Source organism: Mastacembelus armatus, chromosome 20 (assembly GCF_900324485.2).
Source record: "Mastacembelus armatus chromosome 20, fMasArm1.2, whole genome shotgun sequence".
NCBI lineage: Eukaryota > Metazoa > Chordata > Actinopteri > Synbranchiformes > Mastacembelidae > Mastacembelus > Mastacembelus armatus.
The window spans coordinates 9,398,286-9,410,528 of NC_046652.1; the positions used below are offsets into that span (position 1 = coordinate 9,398,286).

Genomic DNA, 12,243 nt, shown 5'->3' on the forward strand with positions numbered 1-12,243 from the left:
GCATGTCCATTCTGTTTCCTGAATAACAGCACCATTGCTGTCTTCCCACCTGCCAAGATTTATCTCATCCGATCACCCCTGATTACGCTCTCATTTGCTGCCTAATCTCCATAAACGCACTCCATGTAAAACCACTTGGTGTTGGAATCTCAATAAATTTTTCCACAGACTAACATCAAATTTTCAGTATGTGAAAAAGATTCTTAAGTTGAAGAATATGGCTGCACAGCAGGATTTTTTGTGTCAGTCTGAACTTGTTTATCCCACTGCCTGCTGAATTCCTCCAACCCTCTCCGATATTTCCTGGGATGCACACTGGCTGAGAGTCAGTTTGTAGACCACGACTTATTTTCAAATGGCTTTTGATGATGACCTGTGCCAGTGCAATGATACATTTTCAAATGGGAAGCTGTGCTTGCTGTAAATCCAGCTTTCTGGCAGCGGCCCCAGGCTTTATGATTCAGGGTTGGCTCATCTACTAGAGCTGAGCTAGGAAGCGTTCCCAAGCGTGATTATATATGAACAACTCATGGTAATGACAATACACTGTTTCCATTCTAATTCAGCTGCATCAGATCTGCTATAATTATTAGGAACACAGAATTATTCTAGAAAATGTTAAACTTATGAAAGATGATGAATATTTGTCTGCAAGTACAACAACACTATACATCGCATTATAGCTCAAACACATCAGTCCATCTGGATGTCTGACAAATACACAATAATCAAATGTAAAACTTAAATCTAATTGTGACCGACAGAATCTATAATATATAACACAATTCAGAACACTCTGAACTCTACTTGTTGGTTTACATTCGTTTTTTTATTTTTTGTTTTAATACTAATGTATGGACAAACCGTTTTTTACCGTGTTCTGTGGATTTCTTATTTAAGAAGCTGCGGAAGAAATAAATGTTGTGTGATTAAATTTTACATTGACCTTTGGAGTGGATCGCTGGACATGAGTAAGGCTGCCTCTACCACTAAATCAGTAAAAAAAAAGTCACCAAAATAAAGATAGTATTTGGTGAAAGTTGTTGAATAACGTGTTCAATGTGTGTTGTTAAATTGTGACATATCAACAACAGTGCATTTTTCTTGTAGTGAAGCAGCAAACAACTTGGTCTGCCCACTGAAGCCCCACACAACTAAGAATAATTATGAAAAAATGTAAAATATTTTTCCAGTTGCAGGTCAGCAAGTGAAAGTAGGACAATGATGATTACAGCTTTAGTGTTAATGCTTTTACTTGTGTCCTATGACAAAATTAACTTGAAATCCTTTGCTCACCCTCCTGCACAACATTGCTATAGGGCTTTGACTTAAACCTGGCAGCACTTTTACTTGCCATTAAGCACTTTGACACACTTTTAAGCTGTTTATCTCATCACTGCCATCTGTTCTGTCACCAGTTATCACAGAGAGAGGGACTGTCAACTAAACGGCCTCTGTGGAACCTCAATCCTATTTTGTCTGTTTGCCTCATCTCCACATCTTTTCATCCTCCTTCTACCTGCCGTTTACCCCTCTGTCACTCTGTGTTTGACGTTTGTGTTTCGTTCTGACTCATTTCTGCTGCCACTGATGGCAGGCTGTCAACGCTGACAGATGTGTTTTCACCTGGAGCGTACTAAAAGGTTATGCATTGCACATGGACAGCTGCATTCAAGAGGTCAAAGGTCAATTGCAAGTGTGCTGGTGTGAGAACTGACGGCATTAAGAGACAATCTTAACACAGTTGATGTGGTATACTGTATGTCAATGTTTTTCTTTTATTTCAGTGAGACCCACTTTATAAGTGCTCTCTAACCTGTGTTTCAATAAAGGTTGGACCCCAAGCCTCTAATAGTGGCACTGTAGGCAGTATAATGACCCAGTGGGAAACAAGGAAGCAAAGAAGTGTAACTCACCTTTTTATTGTCTCATCTTTGGCATATTTTCTTTCCCATTCTTAATTCCAGGCTCCTCATCCTCTGTGCGCACACATTTCTCCGCCTTAAAATGAATAAAAACAGTCTGTCTGAGAATTCATCACAGCACATCAAAACACTCCTGTTGTGCCCTGGTGGCTAATGTGCCGGTCCATGTGCCATGTGTTCATGCTGTGCTGTTGCTCCCTGTGCTTTTTCCAGACTCCAACATCGCAATTAGTGGTGAAATGCTTGGGGATAGCGGACAGTACAATTTTTTTTTTGGAATAAAAAAATATATATTTACAAATCCTCTCTCTCTTTAAGTAAACCCCAGAAGGAAATGTAGAATTTTGATCTTTAATGACCAGAATGCTTGAATTAAAACACATTAAAATGTCTGTGTGCATAATCAGCTAAGCCCGGTTTTGTGTGGCTGTAAAATCACAGCACCAACATGTTGGTTTTAATTCTAAACCCTCTCTTCTGGGAAGCAATGTCTTCGGGAAATGGCACAAAAGGAGTTGGGGATGGGGGCCTGTGTGTAATATTGTCAGCAAGAAAAAGAAAAAAAAAAAAAAAAACCAACAAGAGATGTTCATTTTAAGCGTATTTGCTCTAAATCTAGTGCAGTCCTTGAAGTGATTTGACAGAGGGTGGAACCAGCCTTTATCTCAGGGCAAAGACTCATCGAGCTGTATAATAAAGCAGACCACTAACACTATGCTCCAGTCTCCTAAAGCATATGGCAGTGGCCTGTCATGTTGCTGTGCATTTTTTTCTCAAATCAAGAGAGCCTATGTGAGCTCTGAGGCACATCTTAAATAATTATATCTTGTAATGACCTGCCAAGCTAGATTAATTACTATGCTTTTTAGAATACAGTTTTTGCAAATGTGTTTTCTAAAGAACATTGATTGCCTTACAGTATATAACATGAAGATGATGAAGAAAGGGTGTCAGGTAGTTCAATGTGGGGCCACAGAACAGATGGTGGTCTGTCTGACTCTTGCCAACTTTGTTAGGACTGGCCGCACACACACACACACACACACACACACACACACACCCTTATCTGCTGACATTTTATCTGCTGCTATCCACCAGAAATTACCTTTAACCTACACAGTCCTGCTGGTAATGTAATATATGTATAGTGGCCTGTGGTAGGTTCCAAAGGGTTAAAAACTTTTGGTTAAGTTAAGACCATGTGGGTGTAATTTTAGCTGTATGCATGTTTTTTTTCTTTTCATCAGCATTTGTTCCGCGTCAGGCTCCACTGGTTTGTTGTTTCCCCCCAGACACATTGAACCCATGCTCACCTAACAAAGGTGTTTTAAATCAGCCAGCCTGTCACACAGCCACTTTCTGATGTCCTGCAGCAGCATGGTTTTTACGAGGACAGATTGCTAGCCTGCCACCCAACCCTTACAACACCTGGTGTTCCGAGGCAATCCCCCACCTGAGTAGTAACCTCCCTGACCTTTTTTGCGTCCCAAGGCAGTCCAGACTGGGCTTGACCAGGGTCAAGTTAGAAGGGCTTAGTTATTCACTATCTCTAATATGTTAATTTGAAAAGCCAATCTTGGTCAGAAAGAATATTTTAAAAGTGACAGAGCAAACACAGGCCAAAATTTCAGTATGTGAGAATTGAAGAAAATATTTTGTTTCCAGCTGTTGTTTTTGTTCTTGTAGTTTTGATGTGATACTAAAAGAATTCTTTGTATTAGAAAGTGCAATCTGCAACTCACCTGACCTAGAAAAACTGACCTGACGATTGTGGTTGAATTTTACTATTTTAAATGTAGTCTCTAAGGTGCAAGTTATTTATTTTTACCAGTAATAGACTTCTTTGCTGCAAGTATACAAGAAGAAAATGATCTTTATAGTAAAAAGTGGTATTCACTTTCATACATATCATTGCATTTTAAATATACAACATAGCAGTAACATCAATAATCACATCTTGAGAGCCACTTCAGTCAAAGATGGGATTTCACATCTCTTGTGCCCTCTCATCTCTGTCATTCATGTCATTCTACAGGGGAGAATTTCAATTTCACACTCTGTTGGTGTGCGTAACACACACATCACTTAAATACAGATAGAGAAACAAAGAGATGGGGCTGAGGCTGGCCTGTTAAAAATGGATCAACAGATGTATTCAAGAATGGATAAACAAATAAAGGTTGAGCATAAATGAATGAATCAGATGCCATTGCCATGCTAAAACATTTATTAAAGGAATAATGTCACAGCTCTGCAGGGACAAGCCGACCCAAAGACCCCTTCTAAGTTCTGACCAGGTTCTAACTAAACTGAAGTAAATACAACAACCTTTATAATAATCTTTTAATCCAATCAAATTCAGTGATCAGGAAGGGTCTCCATTATTGTGTACACAATACCCTTAATTGAATAAGGTCATATTTAAGTTGCAACATGTAACTACAAAAAGTAGCCCTGAGTGTCCCATTTCCAGATAGTGTGCAGTAAATTTGTCATCACTTAATCTGAATAATTTCTGAGTACACCTAAAAAAGAGGTATGTCAAAAAAGAAAATGAAATGAATATGCCCTTCTGTTTAAAATAAGTGGAAGTCTTTCATCTTCTTTTTCTTTCGGCTGCTCCCTTCAGGGGTCGCCACAGCGAATCATCTGCCTCCATTTAACGCTATCCTCTGTATCCTCCTCACTGTCTCTAAACCACATTGCTGGTCTCACCAGTGACTGATCCAGTATGGAAGTCATATTTGTGATTCGCATGGTTTGATTTGGCTTAAACTTTACGTCGGATCCCCTTCCTGACACAATTTACCCAGACTTTGGACCGGCACATGAACACAATGGATTGTGACCCCCTGTGGTTGCATTTACTGAGCTCTCTCTGTATGTATATATATGTATATGTATATGTATATGTATATGTATATATATATATATATACATATACATATACATACATATATGTATATGTATATGTATATATATATATATATATATATATATATATACATATACATATACATACATATATGTATATGTATATATATATATATACATATACATATACATACATATATGTATATGTATATATATATATATATATATATATATGTGTGTGTGTGTGTGTGTGTGTGTATGGCCGATGTTAAACAACATGGAAACAGAAAGTGTGATACGGAAATAGGCCCCTCTGTATTCAAGAATCTCTTAGAGCACAATCAATGGGGTAAGCAATACATAAAAGATGAGGCTAAGCTTGACCTGTGTGCTGAGGGGGTGGGGAAGTGTTCTGCAGAGCTTGGGCCGGAGGAGATGGCAATTTAGACTCTGTCAGGGCATCCTTTGAAGTTGTGGCAGATGAGGATGGGCTGTGGATCAGGCTGTGGCCCTACTGCATTAACCCCCCAAGCCCCAGCTATGCTTGCACTGAGTCAGCAGCAACAGCAGCAGGCTGCCTGCCTCAACAGCATGATGCATAATCTCTACAGTGGTGTAGCAAAGATCCATTATACAAAGCTATTATTCAAACTCCAGCTATGATTATCTCTATGCTTTATTATATCTTCACAGGAGAATGACTTCACACCAGTTGGTCATGGATATGATGTTGGTGCTTAGTTTTGGAAAAGATGGAATTTGTAAACCAAAAGCTCAACATCAGTTCAGACGTTATTGTATGATTCCTTATTTGTCAGCAGACAGCACATACACAGACACATACACAAGGGCAATGACCTTTATCGTATATTATCTATCTTGAAGATCAAGATCAGTTTAGACTGAAAGGTACATTCATGTGCATGCACATGCATTCACACACACACACACGTATACACATAAAACATTATGTTGCTGCACTTACGCCTGATTGTATGAGGCATGCAGGCACTCTGGTGATAAACAGAGGTGAATCATGTCAGAAAGAGGATTAGAAGGGCTGTGAAAAAGCAGAGAATTATTGACAGAAAAGGAGGGGATTTAGATTTAGCTCTGCCAGTACACAAGAGCCTCTAGCCCCTCCCTTCTACCTTCTATGTACACACACTTGTACATAAACTAGTGATGACTCAATAAGACCATCTCAGGTAACTTTGGAATGACACTGCGCTGACTTTATATACATATAAACATACTCTGACCCTGACTTTTTCAGTTAGGACTCATCCCATCACTGTGAGCCCCCCTCTTGAAAACCTAAGCACCAGACTTTTGCGACAAATAATGGATGAAGAAAAGCACAGAGAGCCAAACATGAACTTGCAGAATCTCATGTATCTGCAGAAAAACATACACTAATCCGATTCAAATTCACCCAAATCTCTGTATGATTAAAATAATTCCAGATTTTGAATAAACCGTGGGTGATTAAACTAACAAGGATACTTGTCTGAGGCTACAATCTCAGCCTTGTGTTTTTTACTACTGCACAGCACTAACTCAAGAAAGTGGCAGAAAACATTTCAAGAAGAAAAAATATTTAAAAATATTTCCAGGCCTGAGGGTTAGTCAGAAAAATATGTTTTATCCAATGTCGTGGCAGAGAGAGATAGGTTAAACTTTTTGCACTCACATTTGTGAGTTGTGTGCATAAGATTACATGTATGTGTTTAGCTGTGTGGTAATGTGTCTGTTCTTAGAGTTTTTACAAGGTCACTTGGATGCGTACAGTATTTGCAATTGAAATGCAGGGCGTCAGTCTGAGACAGGGGGGCTGACAGCACCCCATATGGCTGGTTAGACTTCCAAAGGGTACATTTAATGAATTCACAGTGCTGTAATGTGAGAAACAAACGCTGATGACAAGCAGTCATTTATTTATAAGCATGATGTCCATAGTTAATATAATGAAAGTAACTGTACATTTTTTATCTGTACCTTAAATGGATAATTTAAGATCTTATCAACATGCTTGTTTTACAGAAATATATATTTATTATTATTGCAAGAATCCATAAACAATGACAAATACTGCCCATAATTATTATGGTGGTTATTATTATCCAGCATAAATCTCGAGTATGCTGTATACTCAAAAAACAACATGGCAAACTAATGCCCAACAACCAATAACAGATAGGCATATTGACCTGAATGTAACATTACTCAGAAATACTAACATGATAGCTGTGTCCCAATGCAGGGGTCACATCCTTCAAGGGTCGCAGCATACGAAAGCGTAACCTTTGTAGCCAGTGTAGCCAAACTATGGTCTGAACTGAATCAGACCTGCCTAGTCTACAGAGGATTTCCTGTTTGCATCACCAGATGTAACCGACCCCACTGTTGAGTCAAAGTGCCACTCCTGTTGCCTAGCAACCTTTACAGCTGGAGTTGGACAACTGATCGGATGATGCCCCACGTATGTCCACCATATTTGCTTGTCATCACCGTTGAGTAAAGAATGTTACGGTATGTTGGGCTGCATAAAATACAAACAAAGCCCTTGTTTCCCACATAAGGCTGCGTTCATCGTGCATTGAAAGAGCCTTCGAAATGGGACAGCCTTGTCGATTCTCATAAAAATGTAAACTTTGAAGGATGTGGCCCTTGAATTGGGATACAACTAATGTAGTGTCACACTTCCTGAGAATAGCTCAGTGCACAGTCTGTGTACATTGTGGCATGAGAATAGAGGCTGTGTAACGTGAGAATCAGGAGAGGGAGAAGGGAGAGTGGTGGCACGACAGTGCAATATGGCAAAACAGGAGATTGGAGCGGAGATTAACAGTACTGCGGACAGAAAATGTACAGCGTGTCTCTAATAAATGCTACAGCTCCTTAAGACCCATAGTAATTGTCCGAGACATGTTTGACAGCTGCTTCGGTGTGAAGGGGGTGTTATCTCCGAAGTGAAGACAGCTTTGTTTCTGGAGCAGTCTCTCCTCTGTTTCCCAAGTACAGTCTGAAGGCTGAAGCAGGAAAGGTGAACACTGATCACTTAGGAATTAAAAGGTATTTGTGTTAGCTCATTAGATTGTTAACTCTGACAGCCCTAATATATGTACTTTATATGAGCTTATGGATTCAGGATGACTCTTTCTTTCTTTCTTTCTTTATCTCGAACAGTATTTGTGTGCTGTTACACTGACTGAGAAAAATCCCTCACTAATATATCCCTCATTATGTGAAGACAGTAGTGTTGTGCTGGTTTAGTTTTTCTGAGACATTCTTTATCTGACTCAAGGGTCTAGGCTGGAGGGTGCCATATGTTACAGATTGCAAAGCTGTCTAAGACAAACTTGTGATTTTGGGCTATATACTGTAAATAAACCTATGCTGTCAAATCTCAAGTGGCTGATTTTGGAGCCCTTCAACAGTGCATGAAAACATTTTACACCCTTTTTTACATTTTTATAGCCAAATATCACAAATTCACCTCTAGAGATTTTTCTATCCGTACAGCATACAACACCCTCTGTGGGATAGATCAAGTAAAGCGATGAATAGAAATTAAAGAAGTAGATAGGGTATGTGCTGATGAACCCCATATACTGCTGCTGATGAAACCCTATACTGCAGTGGCTTCAGTAGGCTAACCTTTACAGAGTGCAAGCAAAGCATGCTGAATGTATAAAAAGAGATGTCAAAGCTTTTGTCATTGTCTGTCTATGCACATCTGTCTTTTTGACATGGTTGTCAGATCATGTTACAGCAGGATATGGGTTATATCCTAGATTACAAATGAACAACAGCCAAAACAATCAGACAGAGAGGCTAATTTGAGTTTGAGCATAAAGGGCCTGTGGTGTGAAAGTGATTGAATACCAGAATCACAAGAATCGTTCTGTATCTGTATGTTCTTCACCTCAGTCTGATTCACTGTTGATGGATAAGCCCTCCTACTATCTGAAGCTTTCTGCTTGATTTTACTTTCCATTTAAGCATATATTGCCATTTTCACTATACGATTAACAATGATATACAGTTACTTACCTGACAAGCTATGTGCTAATAGTGAAAAACTTGCTCCATGCAGCATCTTCTTCAATAATATTTATCACCCTGAGCTCCTGAAACCTTTGTGCTCTGTCCTTCCTCCATTTCACAGTTTCAGCAGAATGTTTTATATTTTACATCACTGAATACAAATGGAACAATACTGTGAAAGAGAGATGAACATGAGGAAATGACAGTAGCATCTTAATGCTAGGTCATACCATCTGTGGAGTCAGACTCATTTAATGTTTTCTCCACTCATCAAATATTGCTTGTTTAAAGGTTTTCATAAGCATCTTATATCCATTCACTTTGTAGCGCTGTCATCTCATGTCACCGCTTTATGAAAGAAGTTGGTTTATGAACTAAATCTGTCTACAATCCACTGAAAATTACACAAACAGACTAAAAAAAAAAAGACAAACCACAAAAATGCCAACAGCAATCCGACAATTATGAAAAGGTCAGACAATTTTTCGTGAAATCCCTAAGAAACAGATGTAAAATTAGTCAGATCTGTTTCCTGCTGCTACCAAAAGAGTCATTTCCTTGACAAATGTTAGTGGTCAACCATCCTAAATCTTCCTTTTGCTCCTCTCAGGCTGAACCCACACAGAACAGGACTTCAGTCCAAATGTAAGAAAATCCAACTTGCGCTGATTAAAAGGGACCAAATACACTGTTACTTTCTCAAACATCATGATGGAGACATCTGTAACAATACACAACAGGTATAGATGCAAAAAGCTTAAAAGATGAAAACGAAATGTAAGATGAAAAGGGCAAAAGCTAGACTGAAATGTTGTAGTTTTGTTGCATCAAAAGGCTTAACTTTGACTAAGGCTCATAAATTTTTGCCAAAAACTAGTGATTAAAGTGGCACAATTAACATAGGTCCATTCATATCAATGGCTAGAGGAGGAAACATCCTAAAGTCATGTACAGAGTTTACTTACAAACATAAAGGCTTACCAACATATTCTGAGAGTTTATGTGCACTGCAATGTTGAAGGCAAGATAACTACTAGTCTCAATTTACAGGCACCAAAATGTTGTATACCTACTGCACAGAAAACACAATATAGCCTAATAAATCAAACCGTATGGGGACATTTACCTTCCACATCTGAGCTTTAAAAGGTGGAAGCAGAAAGTGCACTTTAGACAGTCTTTAGACAGTCTTTTCACTGTTCAGTACATCTCCACTCCTATGTCTCCTTCTCATTCATAATAGTCTTTCTTCTCTTTGCTCTTCCATTTCCAGGCATATTGCTACCACAGCCGTATTTGAAATCTTTTTTTTCTCTCTCTACCACTCTTTTGATCACTTTCATAGTTTGAGTTCTCCCCTGTCCTTACTTTTTTTCCCATCTCTCCCCATCTCTTCTTCGCTCCTCCTCTCACTCCATCAGTCTGCAGTGCTCAATCAGAGCAGTGGCAGTGATATATCAAAACCTTTTTTTTTTTTACAGCTCAAGGGCAATTTCGACCTGGCAGAGCATCTGCCTTTTGTTATACTGTATAAAGACACTGCTCTAATAATAACACCCAGGAATCTGACTAACAATAGTGCATGTACTGCAGCATAGAGATTCCTAAGTTTGGGCTGTGAATGACTGACATGGATTAAGTTGCAAGTTGTAGTTTAAGAAAAAGTGTGCAGAGTGATCAAATGGAAACAAAATACTAGGAACTCGAAACAGGCCAAATCAATGTGAACTAATCCTGTGCCAATTAACAAACCGTGGTTCAATGCCCAGGACCTAAATCAAGTTCTTGCTGTGAAGGAATTGATTGAAAGCCTTGGACACAAGCCAGACGAATGAGAGAATGCACTTATATATATATTTTTTTTTCACTTTAACACACATAGCTCTTGGCATTTAGTCCCTTTATTTTCACTGACTAATACTGCATATTAAGATTTGTCCATAGTGTATGCATAGACATATCATTGTACATGTATACTACAACTTTAAGCATGAATATTATATTCCCAATGTAGATAAGAATACAGCTCAGGGTGGATACTTTGCCAAAAGGAAAAAACAGAACAGAGGAGCAAGAGGTAAGAAAAAATGATGTGCAGTTTCCCAGCATATGAATGCTTTCTTTTTGAAAACTCTAACAATTTTAGGTGGTTGCAGGCAGTTGGTGGAGTTGAGAGCAGTGGTTTGATATCAAAATGCTGGAATTGTAAGTACTATAGAAATGTCAGCAGTAAATTTACATTTTCCCAGACAACACTGTCTCCTGACATTTATAGCTGACATGCCTCTATGTTCATTTAAAAGGTGTGGCTGGTGTTATCCTAGATTCTTCTTGTTTATAGACCGAGTGCAAATATCAAAAGTAGCAGCTTATCCAATGTGTGATTATTAGTTTTTGTGCTTTGATTAGTTTTGCTTTGGTTTACTAAGAAACAAAATAGTATTTTCATATTAAAGAGGAAATATCTACTATAAACCATGAAACCTGATTATCCAGTCTGTCACTTCACAAAAGGAATGAAAAGAGCTTTTACCATTGATGTGTTAAGATTACATATTTTTATTTTCCTGTGAAAGCATTTTAATTTAACTTACGGCCTAACCACGGTGATGCAAGCTTGGTTTTAACACATTTTTAAAATCAGAGGCAAATGCCAACAGCACAGTAAATGCTGTTCTCACTGGGGTTAGGCCGTAGGTCTTTTATGACAGCAGCATAATACCACTAACAAACACAAGTTAAATGTTACCGTTAGGCACCCTCCAGTAATTATGTCACAGGTAAAGAAGGCAGTTAGGTAACATAGCATATAAAGCAGCAGATTTCATGTTAGTGTAATATCTCATGTTATTGTTATATTATTGTTGACATGATGACAAACCACTTATGTTATATTCAAAGGTATGGAAAATGACCTTGTTGGTCTTGTCATGTAGGATTGAAGAGTTGTTGGCTCAGTGAGATACAAATGATTTATGGCAACATCAGAGTGAAGGAAAACACTGTCAATTCTCTACTGAAAGTGTTTTTCTTCTAAACGTGAGACCTTGGAAGACCATAAGGAGTAAAGTGAATACTAATGAAATGCCTGTGCCAGGCTGCATTATCCACAGAAATAAGAGGAGTGCACCATCAAACATTACTAGAGGTTCTTTATTTAAATCCTTCATTATTTTTTTTTTTCCTTTAAACTATAAACGTAAATTAAGACAGAGTGGTTATTTGGAAAACATTAAAAACCTGTGTAACTGTAACATTGGCTTCAAAGATTTTCTTGACTTAAAATGTTTTTAATGTGTCACCCAGGTTTTCAGTAATTTTGAATAAATTCAAAGAAATCTGCATGTATAGAAGGGACAAGGAGAAATAGAAAATCGGACAAGTCTGAAGGAAG

The 12,243-nt window shown here is 38.3% G+C and overlaps 1 protein-coding gene across 1 annotated transcript in view; it reads right to left on the minus strand.

The window, feature by feature from the left end:
- dlgap1b (discs, large (Drosophila) homolog-associated protein 1b) overlaps nt 1–12,243 on the minus strand; it is a 98,234-nt gene that overhangs the window by 63,388 nt on the left and 22,603 nt on the right. Inside the window, exon 2 of the mRNA XM_026292625.1 lies at nt 1,917–2,001. The gene's annotated coding sequence lies outside the window, so the exon portion shown is untranslated. The remainder of the gene's footprint in view (nt 1–1,916; nt 2,002–12,243) is intronic.